Source organism: Schistocerca gregaria, unplaced genomic scaffold (assembly GCF_023897955.1).
Source record: "Schistocerca gregaria isolate iqSchGreg1 unplaced genomic scaffold, iqSchGreg1.2 ptg000178l, whole genome shotgun sequence".
NCBI classification, from domain to species: Eukaryota; Metazoa; Arthropoda; class Insecta; order Orthoptera; family Acrididae; genus Schistocerca; species Schistocerca gregaria.
In genome coordinates this window covers 2,115,521-2,126,702 of record NW_026061728.1, presented here as the reverse complement: position 1 = coordinate 2,126,702, position 11,182 = coordinate 2,115,521, and the positions used below count along the sequence as shown (strand labels likewise).

General features: G+C 45.8%; 1 non-coding gene across 1 annotated transcript; it reads left to right on the top strand.

The window, feature by feature from the left end:
• Nucleotides 1-10,828: 10,828 nt before the first annotated feature.
• On the top strand, nt 10,829-10,900 carry Trnai-aau (transfer RNA isoleucine (anticodon AAU)). Its single transcript has one exon. It is a non-coding gene; the product is annotated as a tRNA-Ile (tRNA).
• The last annotated feature ends 282 nt before the right edge of the window (nt 10,901-11,182 follow it).

Genomic DNA, 11,182 nt, shown 5'->3' with positions numbered 1-11,182 from the left:
TTTTCTGATTAACGAGATTTAATGGAAATAGCAACTTTAAACTTTGCCTACGTCTCTGTCAGTCGCAAGGAAACTGTATTTGAAGGTGAAGGTGATTTTGTAGACATGTGTAAAAGACATGTTCTGAAATGCAAGTGTTGTTGTTTGGAGAGCACATCGGTTACGTGTCAGATGTGTAGCCAAGCAGTAATTTGTCGCCATAGCTGCAAATATAAGCCGGTAATATGAAGTGTTGTCAGCTAAAGTCTGATGATGCAGACGACCGTAAGGACGAAGTACCCAAGAGTACCGCTAGGCCGCGCCTCTTGAGCTCAGTGGTAGAGCAGTGGTCTAATAAACCAGGGGTCGTAAGTTCCATCCTCACAGGAGAAAGATGAATTTTGGAAATCAGTTGCGCGTCGTGGCCGTATAGCAAACAGTTCCTGTGATGACGAACAATTAGCGACAGGCGTTTTTTTAAGAATTACTCTCAGATGCGATTAAGGCGAATGGCGCAGATAAAGCATTTGCCAAAGCGGTACAGCATAAGGTGGGACGAGGCAGTCTGAATTACATTTTATAGATTTATTTCTCACATATCTCAGAGCCTCTCGCGATTTTCGTCGTTGTCGTCGTCGTCGTCGTCGTCGTCGTCGTCGCCGCCGCCGCCGCTTCTGCAGAAGTAGCAAATGGCAATCGTAGCAAATGCGGCGAGGGACGCCCTGCCTTCGATTCCGAATGCACAAAGTGTGTGGTCTTGTTTCTCAGTCTATATTTGGTCGGTCACGTCAGAGGTTGAATGTAACGAATGGGTGGGAAAGAGCAAGGGGCAGCGGCTGTGTAGAACGAAAACACAAATCCTCAGGGGTGTGAGCGTTTCGTGATGAGTCGTATACATGTAAATGTTGGTCGTCAGTGACCGTGTGGCCTAATGGATAAGGCGTCGGACTTCGGATCTGAAGATTACAGGTTCGAATGCTGTCACACTTGTGTTTTTCCAGTTCTGAAAAAGAAACATAACGTTTTAATGTAGCAATTGAGCAGTACGAAACCGTCTGAATGTTGCTGTTGACCATTTTTTGCTTGGAGATGCTCTTGAGCTTGAAACACACACAACAAGACCGGTGTTAACTAGCGAAATGGTCGGCAGAGTGCCGGCACAGCGAGTTTTGACTATCACTTGCACATCTAAAACAACGTCGGAAAGTAACTCGTTCGGCTTTTGAGTCACATAAAGTATGTGTGTTAATTTTGACGCCACTAGCTCTGCATGTTGTCATGCAATTTCTTTACCTCTCAGAAATGATTATGACATAAAAGTGAAGTACGTGACGAGTGTGACGTTAGGAAAACATTAGGCATCATGGAGAGATTCTGTATGGGACCACCCAACCCAAACGAGTACCGTGTGATGTGCTACCCGGCAGGTATTCACCGAAGTAGCCGGCTAGCTCAGTCGGTAGAGCGTCAGACCCTTAATCCCAGGGTCGTGGGTTCGAGCCAGACACTGGGCGGAACGGAATTTTGTTCCGCTGCAGGTGTAAATTACCGTTTTTCTGATTAACGATATTTAATGGAAATAGCAACTTTAAACTTTGCCTACGTCTCTGTCAGTCGCAAGGAAACTGTATTTGAAGGTGAAGGTGATTTTGTAGACATGTGTGAAAGACATGTTCTGAAATGCAAGTGTTGTTGTTTGGAGAGCACATCGGTTACGTGTCAGATGGTTAGCCAAGCAGTAATTTGTCGCCATAGCTGCAAATATTAGCCGGGAATATGAAGTGTTGTCAGCTAAAGTCTGATGATGCAGACGACCGTAAGGACGAAGTACCCAAGAGTACCGCTACGCCGCGCCTCTTTAGCTCAGTGGTAGAGCACTGGTCTAAAAAACCAGGGGTCGTAAGTTCCATTCTCACAGGAGAAAGATTAATTTTGGAAATCAGTTGCGCGTCGTGGCCGTATAGCAAACAGTACCTGTGATGACGAACAATTAGCGACAGGCGTTTTTTTTAAGAATTACTCTCAGATGTGATTAAGGCGAATGGCGCAGATAAAGCATTTGCCAAAGCGGTACAGCATAAGGTGGGACGAGGCAGTCTGAATTACATTTTATAGATGTATTTCTCACATATCTCAAAGCCTCTCGCGATATTCGTCGTCGTCGTCGTCGTCGTCGTCGTCGTCGTCGTCGCCGCCGCCGCTTCTGCAGAAGTAGCAAATGGCAATCGTAGCAAATGCGGCGATTGACGCCCTGCCTTCGATTCCGAATGCACAAAGTGTGTGGTCACGTCAGAGGTTGAATGTAACGAATGGGTGGGAAAGAGCAAGGGGCAGCGGCTGTGTAGAACGAAAACACAAATCCTCAGGGGTGTGAGCGTTTCGAGATGAGTCGTATACATGTAAATGTAGGTCGTCAGTGGCAGTGTGGCGTAATGGATAAGGCGTCGGACTTCGGATCTGAAGATTATAGGTTCGAATGCTGTCACGATTGTGTTTTTCCAGTTCTGAAAAAGAAACATAACGTTTTAATGTAGCAATTGAGCAGTACGAAACCGTCTGAATGTTGCTGTTGACCATTTTTTGCTTGGAGATGCTCTTGAGCTTGAAACACACACAACAAGACCGGTGTTAACTAGCGAAATGGTCGGCAGAGTGCCGACACAGCGAGTTTTGACTATCACTTGCACATCTAAAACAACGTCGGAAAGTAACTCGTTCGGCTTTTGAGTCACATAAAGTATGTGTGTTAATTTTGACGCCACTAGCTCTGCATGTTGTCATGCAATTTCTTTACCTCTCAGAAATGATTATGACATAAAAGTGAAGTACGTGACGAGTGTGACGTTTGGAAAACATTAGGCATCATGGAGAGATTCTGTATGGGACCACCCAACCCAAACGAGTACTGTGTGACGTGCTACCCGGCAGGTATTCACCGAAGTAGCCGGCTAGCTCAGTCGGTAGAGCGTCAGACTCTTAATCCCAGGGTCGTGGGTTCGAGCCAGACGCTGGGCGGAACGGAATTGTGTTCCGCTGCAGGTGTAAATTAACGTTTTTCTGATTAACGAGATTTAATGGAAATAGCAACTTTAAACTTTGCCTACGTCTCTGTCAGTCGCAAGGAAACTGTATTTGAACATGAAGGTGATTTTGTAGACATGTGTGAAAGACATGTTCTGAAATGCAAGTGTTGTTGTTTGGAGAGCACATCGATTACGTGTCAGATGTGTAGCCAAGCAGTAATTTGTCGCCATAGCTGCAAATATTAGCCGGTAATATGAAGTGTTGTCAGCTAAAGTCTGATGATGCAGACGACCGTAAGGACGAAGTACCCAAGAATACCGCTTGGCCGCGCCTCTTTAGCTCAGTGGTAGAGCACTGGTCTAATAAACCAGGTGTCGTAAGTTCCATTCTCACAGGAGAAAGATTAATTTTGCAAATCAGTTGCGCGTCGTGGCCGTTTAGCAAACAGTACCTGTGATGACGAACAATTAGCGACAGGCGTTTTTTTAAGAATTACTCTCAGATGTGATTAAGGCGAATGGCGCAGATAAAGCATTTGCCAAAGCGGTACAGCATAAGGTGGGACGAGGCAGTCTGAATTACATTTTATAGATGTATTTCTCACATATCTCAATGCCTCTCGCGATATTCGTCGTCGTCGTCGTCTTCGCCGCCGCCGCCGCCGCTTCTGCAGAAGTAGCAAATGGCAATCGTAGCAAATGCGGCGAGGGACGCCCTGCCTTCGATTCCGAATGCACAAAGTGTGTGGTCTTGTTTCTCAGTCTATATTTGTTCGGTCACGTCAGAGGTTGAATGTAACGAATGGGTGGGAAAGAGCAAGGGGCAGCGGCTGTGTAGAACGAAAACACAAATCCTCAGGGGTGTGAGCGTTTCGAGATGAGTCGTATACATGTAAATGTTGGTCGTCAGTGACCGTGTGGCCTAATGGATAAGGCGTCGGACTTCGGATCTGAAGATTACAGTTTCGAATGCTGTCACGCTTGTGCTTTTCCAGTTCTGAAAAAGAAACATAACGTTTTAATGTAGCAATTGAGCAGTACGAAACCGTCTGAATGTTGCTGTTGACCATTTTTTGCTTGGAGATGCTCTTGAGCTTTAAACACACACAACAAGACCGGTGTTAACTAGCGAAATGGTCGGCAGAGTGCCGACAGAGCGAGTTTTGACTATCACTTGCACATCTAAAACAACGTCGGAAAGTAACTCGTTCGGCTTTTGAGTCACATAAAGTATGTGTGTTAATTTTGACGCCACCAGCTCTGCATTTTGTCATGCAATTTCTTTACCTCTCAGAAATGATTATGACATAAAAGTGAAGTACGTGACGAGTGTGACGTTAGGAAAACATTAGGCATCATGGAGAGATTCTGTATGGGACCACCCAACCCAAACGAGTACTTTGTGACGTGCTACCCGGCAGGTATTCACCGAAGTTGCCGGCTAGCTCAGTCGGTAGAGCGTCAGACTCTTAATCCCAGGGTCGTGGGTTCGAGCCAGACGCTGGGCGGAACGGAATTTTGTTCCGCTGCAGGTGTAAATTACCGTTTTTCTGATTAACGAGATTTAATGGAAATAGCAACTTTAAACTTTGCCTACGTCTCTGTCAGTCGCAAGGAAACTGTATTTGAAGGTGAAGGTGATTTTGTAGACATGTGTGAAAGACATGTTCTGAAATGCAAGTGTTTTTGTTTGGAGAGCACATCGGTTACGTGTCAGATGTGTAGCCAAGCAGTAATTTGTCGCCATAGCTGCAAATATTAGCCGGTAATATGAAGTGTTGTCAGCTAAAGTCTGATGATGCAGACGACCGTAAGGACGAAGTACCCAAGAGTACCGCTTGGCCGCGCCTCTTTAGCTCAGTGGTAGAGCACTGGTTTAGTAAACCAGGGGTCGTAAGTTCCATTCTCACAGGAGAAAGATTAATTTTGGAAATCAGTTGCGCGTCGTGGCCGTTTAGCAAACAGTACCTGTGATGACGAACAATTAGCGACAGGCGTTTTTTTAAGAATTACTCTCAGATGTGATTAAGGCGAATGGCGCAGATAAAGCATTTGCCAAAGCGGTACAGCATAAGGTGGGACGAGGCAGTCTGAATTACATTTTATAGATGTATTTCTCACATATCTCTAAGCCTCTCGCGATATTCGTCGTCGTCGTCCTCTTCGCCGCCGCCGCCGCCGCTTCTGCAGAAGTAGCAAATGGCAATCGTAGCAAATGCGGCGAGGGACGCCCTGCCTTCGATTCCGAATGCACAAAGTGTGTGGTCACGTCACAGGTTGAATGTAACGAATGGGTGGGAAAAAGCAAGGGGCAGCGGCTGTGTAGAACGAAAACACAAACCCTCAGGGGTGTGAGCGTTTCGAGATGAGTCGTATACATGTAAATGTTGGTCGTCAGTGACCGTGTGGCCTAATGGATAAGGCGTCGGACTTCGGATCTGAAGATTACAGGTTCGATTGCTGTCACGCTTGTGTTTTTCCAGTTCTGAAAAAGAAACATAACGTTTTAATGTAGGAATTGAGCAGTACGAAACCGTCTGAATGTTGCTGTTGACCATTTTTTGCTTGGAGATGCTCTTGAGGTTGAAACACACACAACAAGACCGGTGTTAACTAGCGAAATGGTCGGCAGAGTGCCGACACAGCGAGTTTTGACTATCACTTGCACATCTAAAACAACGTCGGAAAGTAACTCGTTCGGCTTTTGAGTCACATAAAGTATGTGTGTTAATTTTGACGCCACTAGCTCTGCATGTTGTCATGCAATTTCTTTACCTCTCAGAAATGATTATGAGATAAAAGTGAAGTACGTGACGAGTGTGACGTTAGGAAAACATTAGGCATCATGGAGAGATTCTGTATGGGACCACCCAACCCAAACGAGTACTGTGTGACGTGCTACCCGGCAGGTATTCACCGAGGTAGCCGGCTAGCTCAGTCGGTAGAGCGTCAGACTCTTAATCCCAGGGTCGTGGGTTCGAGCCAGACGCTGGGCGGAACGGAATTTTGTTCCGCTGCAGGTGTAAATTACCGTTTTTCTGATTAACGAGATTTAATGGAAATAGCAACTTTAAACTTTGCCTACGTCTCTGTCAGTCGCCAGGAAACTATATTTGAACATGAAGGTGATTTTGTAGACATGTGTGAAAGACATGTTCTGAAATGCAAGTGTTGTTGTTTGGAGAGCACATCGATTACGTGTCAGATGTGTAGCCAAGCAGTAGTTTGTCGCCATAGCTGCAAATATTAGCCGGTAATATGAAGTGTTGTCAGCTAAAGTCTGATGATGCAGACGACCGTAAGGACGAAGTACCCAAGAGTACCGCTTGGCCGCGCCTCTTTAGCTCAGTGGTAGAGCACTGGTCTAATAAACCAGGTGTCGTAAGTTCCATTCTCACAGAAGAAAGATTAATTTTGCAAATCAGTTGCGCGTCGTGGCCGTTTAGCAAACAGTACCTGTGATGACGAACAATTAGCGACAGGCGTTTTTTTAAGAATTACTCTCAGATGTGATTAAGGCGAATGGCGCAGATAAAGCATTTGCCAAAGCGGTACAGCATAAGGTGGGACGAGGCAGTCTGAATTACATTTTATAGATGTATTTCTCACATATCTCAATGCCTCTCGCGATATTCGTCGTCGTCGTCGTCTTCGCCGCCGCCGCCGCCGCTTCTGCAGAAGTAGCAAATGGCAATCGTAGCAAATGCGGCGAGGGACGCCCTGCCTTCGATTCCGAATGCACAAAGTGTGTGGTCACGTCAGAGGTTGAATGTAACGAATGGGTGGGAAAGAGCAAGGGGCAGCGGCTGTGTAGAACGAAAACACAAATCCTCAGGGGTGTGAGCGTTTCGAGATGAGTCGTATAAATGTAAATGTTGGTCGTCAGTGACGGTGTGGCCTAATGGATAAGGCGTCGGACTTCGGATCTGAAAGTTACAGGTTCGAATGCTGTCACGCTTGTGTTTTTCCAGTTCTGAAAAAGAAACATAACATTTTAATGTAGCAATTGAGCAGTACGAAACCGTCTGAATGTTGCTGTAGACCATTTTCTGCTTGGAGATGCTCTTGAGCTTGAAACACACACAACAAGACCGGTGTTAACTAGCGAAATGGTCGGCAGAGTGCCGACACAGCGAGTTTTGACTATCACTTGCACATCTAAAACAACGTCGGAAAGTAACTCGTTCGGCTTTTGAGTCACATAAAGTATGTGTGTTAATTTTGACGCCACTAGCTCTGCATGTTGTCATGCAATTTCTTTACCTCTCAGAAATGATTATGACATAAAAGTGAAGTACGTGACGATTGTGACGTTAGGAAAACATTAGGCATCATGGAGAGATTCTGTATGGGACCACCCAACCCAAACGAGTACTGTGTGACGTGCTACCCGGCAGGTATTCACCGAAGTAGCCGGCTAGCTCAGTCGGTAGAGCGTCAGACTCTTAATCCCAGGGTCGTGGGTTCGAGCCAGACGCTGGGCGGAACGGAATTTTGTTCCGCTGCAGGTGTAAATTACCGTTTTTCTGATTAACGAGATTTAATGGAAATAGCAACTTTAAACTTTGCCTACGTCTCTGTCAGTCGCAAGGAAACTGTATTTGAACATGAAGGTGATTTTGTAGACATGTGTGAAAGACATGTTCTGAAATGCAAGTGTTGTTGTTTGGAGAGCACATCGATTACGTGTCAGATGTGTAGCCAAGCAGTAATTTGTCGCCATAGCTGCAAATATTAGCCGGTAATATGAAGTGTTGTCAGCTAAAGTCTGATGATGCAGACGACCGTAAGGACGAAGTACCCAAGAATACGGCTTGGCCGCGCCTCTTTAGCTCAGTGGTAGAGCACCAGTCTAATAAACCAGGTGTCGTAAGTTCCATTCTCACAGGAGAAAGATTAATTTTGCAAATCAGTTGCGCGTCGTGGCCGTTTAGCAAACAGTACCTGTGATGACGAACAATTAGCGACAGGCGTTTTTTTAAGAATTACTCTCAGATGTGATTAAGGCGAATGGCGCAGATAAAGCATTTGCCAAAGCGGTACAGCATAAGGTGGGACGAGGCAGTCTGAATTACATTTTATAGATGTATTTCTCACATATCTCAATGCCTCTCGCGATATTCGTCGTCGTCGTCGTCTTCGCCGCCGCCGCCGCCGCTTCTGCAGAAGTAGCAAATGGCAATCGTAGCAAATGCGGCGAGGGACGCCCTGCCTTCGATTCCGAATGCACAAAGTGTGTGGTCTTGTTTCTCAGTCTATATTTGTTCGGTCACGTCAGAGGTTGAATGTAACGAATGGGTGGGAAAGAGCAAGGGGCAGCGGCTGTGTAGAACGAAAACACAAATCCTCAGGGGTGTGAGCGTTTCGAGATGAGTCGTATACATGTAAATGTTGGTCGTCAGTGACCGTGTGGCCTAATGGATAAGGCGTCGGACTTCGGATCTGAAGATTACAGTTTCGAATGCTGTCACGCTTGTGCTTTTCCAGTTCTGAAAAAGAAACATAACGTTTTAATGTAGCAATTGAGCAGTACGAAACCGTCTGAATGTTGCTGTTGACCATTTTTTGCTTGGAGATGCTCTTGAGCTTTAAACACACACAACAAGACCGGTGTTAACTAGCGAAATGGTCGGCAGAGTGCCGACAGAGCGAGTTTTGACTATCACTTGCACATCTAAAACAACGTCGGAAAGTAACTCGTTCGGCTTTTGAGTCACATAAAGTATGTGTGTTAATTTTGACGCCACCAGCTCTGCATGTTGTCATGCAATTTCTTTACCTCTCAGAAATGATTATGACATAAAAGTGAAGTACGTGACGAGTGTGACGTTAGGAAACCATTAGGCATCATGGAGAGATTCTGTATGGGACCACCCAACCCAAACGAGTACTTTGTGACGTGCTACCCGGCAGGTATTCACCGAAGTTGCCGGCTAGCTCAGTCGGTAGAGCGTCAGACTCTTAATCCCAGGGTCGTGGGTTCGAGCCAGACGCTGGGCGGAACGGAATTTTGTTCCGCTGCAGGTGTAAATTACCGTTTTTCTGATTAACGAGATTTAATGGAAATAGCAACTTTAAACTTTGCCTACGTCTCTGTCAGTCGCAAGGAAACTGTATTTGAAGGTGAAGGTGATTTTGTAGACATGTGTGAAAGACATGTTCTGAAATGCAAGTGTTTTTGTTTGGAGAGCACATCGGTTACGTGTCAGATGTGTAGCCAAGCAGTAATTTGTCGCCATAGCTGCAAATATTAGCCGGTAATATGAAGTGTTGTCAGCTAAAGTCTGATGATGCAGACGACCGTAAGGACGAAGTACCCAAGAGTACCGCTTGGCCGCGCCTCTTTAGCTCAGTGGTAGAGCACTGGTTTAATAAACCAGGGGTCGTAAGTTCCATTCTCACAGGAGAAAGATTAAATTTGGAAATCAGTTGCGCGTCGTGGCCGTTTAGCAAACAGTACCTGTGATGACGAACAATTAGCGACAGGCGTTTTTTTAAGAATTACTCTCAGATGTGATTAAGGCGAATGGCGCAGATAAAGCATTTGCCAAAGCGGTACAGCATAAGGTGGGACGAGGCAGTCTGAATTACATTTTATAGATGTATTTCTCACATATCTCAAAGCCTCTCGCGATATTCGTCGTCGTCGTCCTCTTCGCCACCGCCGCCGCCGCTTCTGCAGAAGTAGCAAATGGCAATCGTAGCAAATGCGGCGAGGGACGCCCTGCCTTTGATTCCGAATGCACAAAGTGTGTGGTCACGTCAGAGGTTGAATGTAACGAATGGGTGGGAAAAAGCAAGGGGCAGCGGCTGTGTAGAACGAAAACACAAATCCTCAGGAATGTGAGCGTTTCGAGATGAGTCGTATAAATGTAAATGTTGGTCGTCAGTGACCGTGTGGCCTAATGGATAATGCGTCGGACTTCGGATCTGAAGATTACAGGTTCGAATGCTGTCACGCTTGTGTTTTTCCAGTTCTGAAAAAGAAACATAACGTTTTAATGTAGCAATTGAGCAGTACGAAACCGTCTGAATGTTGCTGTTGACCATTTTTTGGTTGGAGATGCTCTTGAGCTTGAAACACACACAACAAGACCGGTGTTAACTATCGAAATGGTCGGCAGAGTGCCGACACAGCGAGTTTTGACTATCACTTGCACATCTAAAACAACGTCGGAAAGTAACTCGTTCGGCTTTTGAGTCACATAAAGTATGTGTGTTAATTTTGACGCCACTAGCTCTGCATGTTGTCATGCAATTTCTTTACCTCTCAGAAATGATTATGACATAAAAGTGAAGTACGTGACGAGTGTGACGTTAGGAAAACATTAGGCATCATGGAGAGATTCTGTATGGGACCACCCAACCCAAACGAGTACTGTGTGACGTGCTACCCGGCAGGTATTCACCGAAGTAGCCGGCTAGCTCAGTCGGTAGAGCGTCAGACTCTTAATCCCAGGGTTGTGGGTTCGAGCCAGACGCTGGGCGGAACGGAATTTTGTTCCGCTGCAGGTGTAAATTACCGTTTTTCTGATTAACGATATTTAATGGAAATAGCAACTTTAAACTTTGCCTACGTCTCTGTCAGTCGCAAGGAAACTGTATTTGATGGTGAAGGTGATTTTGTAGACATGTGTGAAAGACATGTTCTGAAATGCAAGTGTTGTTGTTTGGAGAGCACATCGATTACGTGTCAGATGTGTAGCCAAGCAGTAATTTGTCGCCATAGCTGCAAATATTAGCCGGTAATATTAAGTGTTGTCAGCTAAAGTCTGATGATGCAGACGACCGTAAGGACGAAGTACCCAAGAGTACCGCTAGGCCGCGTCTCTTTAGCTCAGTGGTAGAGCACTGGTCTAATAAACCAGGGGTCGTAAGTTCCATTCTCACAGGAGAAAGATGAATTTTGGAAATCAGTTGCGCGTCGTGGCCGTTTAGCAAACAGTACCTGTGATGACGAACAATTAGCGACAGGCGTTTTTTTAAGAATTACTCTCAGATGTGATTAAGGCGAATGGCGCAGATAAAGCATTTGCCAAAGCGGTACAGCATAAGGTGGGACGAGGCAGTCTGAATTACATTTTATAGATGTATTTCTCACATATGTCAATGCCTCTCGCGATATTCGTCGTCGTCGTCGTCTTCGCCGCCGCCGCCGCCGCTTCTGCAGAAGTAGCAAA